Source organism: Octopus bimaculoides, chromosome 18 (assembly GCF_001194135.2).
Source record: "Octopus bimaculoides isolate UCB-OBI-ISO-001 chromosome 18, ASM119413v2, whole genome shotgun sequence".
NCBI classification, from domain to species: domain Eukaryota; kingdom Metazoa; phylum Mollusca; class Cephalopoda; order Octopoda; family Octopodidae; genus Octopus; species Octopus bimaculoides.
The window spans coordinates 17,693,859-17,697,590 of NC_068998.1; the positions used below are offsets into that span (position 1 = coordinate 17,693,859).

At 37.4% G+C, this 3,732-nt stretch overlaps 1 long non-coding RNA gene across 1 annotated transcript in view; it reads left to right on the forward strand.

Moving 5' to 3' along the window:
• Window positions 1–1,692, forward strand: part of LOC128249891 (uncharacterized) — a 4,340-nt gene extending 2,648 nt beyond the window's left edge. The window contains exon 2 of the long non-coding RNA XR_008266026.1: window positions 1,335–1,692. This is a non-coding gene — a long non-coding RNA (uncharacterized LOC128249891). The remainder of the gene's footprint in view (window positions 1–1,334) is intronic.
• The last annotated feature ends 2,040 nt before the right edge of the window (window positions 1,693–3,732 follow it).

Consider the following 3,732-nt stretch of genomic DNA (forward strand, 5'->3'; position numbering starts at 1 on the left):
GCTTAACGGTATTTCGTCTGCCGCTACGTTCTGAGTTCAAATTCCGCCGAGGTCGACTTTGCCTTTCATCCTTTCGGGGTCGATTAAATAAGTACCAGTTACGCACTGTGGTCGGTATTATCGACTTAATCCGTTTGTCTGTCCTTGTTTGTCCCCTCTGTGTGTAGCCCCTTGTGGGTAGTAAAAAAATAACACACACACACACACACACACAAATATACATAAAAACAACAAAAAAAACCTGTTGTTGATGCTGAAATTCCAATGGAGGAATCTTGGATCTCGGTTGACTTCCTATATTTTTGTTTGTTACCTTGGTACGAACGAGCAAACCTTTTCCAAGTGCCGAAATCATAATGACTCTGGATAAAAAGTTGTCTAATGAAATGGGTTTATCCATGACTGTTTTTGTCATTTACGTTAATTCTTGTACACGTTCTTCACCTCAACACATAAGCGCGCGCGCACATACCCCCCTCTCTCTCTCTCTCAAACACATACACGCACACACACATTTCTAGATATATAAGGTGTACAAGCGTATTAGGCGCACTCCAATTTTGGCAGCCCTACTCTGGGAAAAAAGAAAAATGCAGTAATTCCAGATCTACTAGCTGAACGCTTCACGTCATCAATGCTCATCCCATTTATATATCTGTATAGAACTATTTATGCTCTAGTTATGAAGTTTTTTTGTGTACAGGAACCATGTAAGTTTAGACTGACACTATTTGGTAAGATATCTTGGGAGGATCGGTTACAGGACTTAACCTGAACATTGTTAAATATCAACACTGAAAGTCACCACCATCACCAGCATTACCCATTGCTGATATAACTAACCGTTGTCAACCAACAACACTAAAATAACACTCTAACTGTGTAACACGATTTTTGTCCTTCGGTAGCAACTGTTATTTCTTATTTACTTAACCCTAGAAAGTATGAAAAATGGCTATTTCCTCCAAACTTTGCTTTTGTTACAATATTTATTCAAACCCACAAGAATCCCTCTCAACATATAATTATGATGCTCCCCCGCTTCTCCTGCTCATGATCAGAGATGCACATGTTTCAGCCATGAAGGGACATGCTCAAGTGGTTAAGGTCAAGTAAATCACAAGCGCATCTGTGATATTGAGTAGAATGTTTCCTACAATGATATTTCTGCTTCAGCAACTCAGCACTGAATCTGAAATGTAATGGAAAATAGTTCAGTTTCAAGGCACAAAAGCAAAGTTTGAAGGGAATAGTAGTAATTTCCTTTGTTTTGTAGATAGAAGCAAAAAGGAAATAACACTTACTGAACAAAGAAAAAAATTTTTAATTTCTAGTGACACCTTATAGCAGACGACTGTTATATGTTCAATGTCCGGAGTTTTATCCACGCATGCTCAGGGATTAGTTCCGGAAGGAATACAGGAAGAGTCTCATGCGCATGCATAGAGTTCGACACCCAGCTTTGGCGCCTTTTCTCACTCTCTTCGTTGACTGATCTCCGTCGAGTCAAGACGTCCAACAGAGCTCCCTCACATGTCAGCACCAGAGCTTCACAAATAACCACGGAAATCATTCAGAAGGCGTCTCAGTAACCTAGGGCGACGAGCTACCGAATTCCCTCCAAGCGTGAACTGAATTCCACTGGAAATAAATATTGTTATGTTGTTCAGAATCTGCGTTCCGTTGTTTCTACTAGAAATTTAATGTACGGAAGCGGTGTGCAGCTAATGGTGTATAACCACTTCCCTACAAATTGTTAGTGTTATTAATCATCACCATTGAGCTGATAGAATCGTCAGCATTTCGGAAGAAGTGCTTAGCGGTATTTCGTCTGCCGTTACGTTCTGAGTTCAAAATCCGCCGAGGTCGACTTCGCCTTTCATCCTTTCGGGGTCGATTGAATAAGTAGCAGTTACGCACTGGTGTCGATGTTATCGACTTAATCCCTTTGTCTGTCCTTGTTTGTCCCCTCTATGTTTAGCCCCTTGTGGGCAATAAAGAAATAAATATTATCAATCTTTCAATCTTCACTGCTGACACACCTAACCACTATCTCTAATACAAAGCTATTATCACTTTTTAAGTAGTGCATGCCATCACCATGATAACATGGCGCGCAAATTATGACGTCATGAGAGCTTGCGATTAGGTGCTGAATATTTAGTTTATTAAGCCGTGAGAGTGACTGAAAAATATTTGTTTATCTGTTTTTATTGTTAATTTCCCTCAAACGAGTGAGGATTACAATATATATCTTTTATTAAACGGAACTGCTAGTAAGCAATCCACGATAAACAAAACTGTAATATAACATTTTAACAATTGTTTGTTTATTCATTCTCTGCTGGACAATAAATATTATCATCATCATCATCATCTTCATCACAATCATCATCGTTTTGGCGTTTACTTTTCCATACTTGCAGGTTGGGGTCGACAGAATTTGTTGAGGTAGATTTTCTCCAGTCGAATGTCCTTGTCACCAACCGTTACTCGTTTTCAACTATCACACCATATTAAGGCAAAGAGACAGTTACATGCACCAACATACATACATACACACATACATACACGCATACATACATACACGCATACATACAGAACTATAAATATCTGTAAAACCTTCCAAAAGTTTATCATTTAAGTATATATGAGCATATCTAGATATGTAACTATATGCCTGAGAATACATACATAAAACATACAAATCTGTATGTACATATATACATACATACATACATGCGTGCGTGCATGCATACATACATACATACATACATACATACATACATACAAAAATACCTTGTTTTTGATGCTGAAATTCCAATGAAGGAATCTTGGATCTAGGTTAAAAACCGGTTCTTTCTCTATTGGCAAGAAATCTTGAAATAAACTGAATAACGACATACATACATACATACATACATACATACATACATTCATGCATGTATGTACGTATGTACATGCATATATGTGCACATACATATCGACTTATGTATGTATGTCTCTTCTATTTTTTAATAATTATAAATCTGTATAGGTTGTATGGACAAATCGCTTGAGATGTTCTAGACTTTTTAAAGCTTCTGAGAAAGTACTGCAGAATATACAAATTAAAAATAACAAGTCAAACGGACGTACACATGTAATGTATTAGGTTGACACTCAGTATAATATGTAAAAAAGAGTGCGTGTATAATGTTTCGAGTAGGACTCGTCATCCAAAAGAAGAGAGAGGAAAGAGGAGCAAAAAATCCCCAAGTTAAGCACTTGTGCGGTTACATGACTGAAGTGACCGGAAGTGGAGAGAGATAAAGCGTTTTTTTTTCTTTTCTTTTTTAAGGAGAGTGCGAAAATGGCCAACGTATGTGTGTGTGTGAGTGGTAGTATCTATGTGGTGTGTGTGTGAGTGGCAGTATCTATGTGGTGCGTGTGTGTTTGTGTTTATGTGAGTAATGTATGTGTAAAGGCCAGGAAGAGAAGGAAATATATTTTGACATCGCTCGAAAACTGAAATTAAACTCAGGAGAAATATATGAAAGGTGTTTTGAAATGTCCTTACAGTGACAAGATAAATAAGACGAACATGTGGAGAATGTTTTAGGACGTTTCATCTTCTCTTTTTTTTTTAACAATCGAAGTTGTTCTTTCTTAATTGTTGATTATTTTTGCTGTAAACTCTTTGAGCTGAACTGAAAAGACAATGAACAAATAAGAAAGAAATGGTTGACTAAT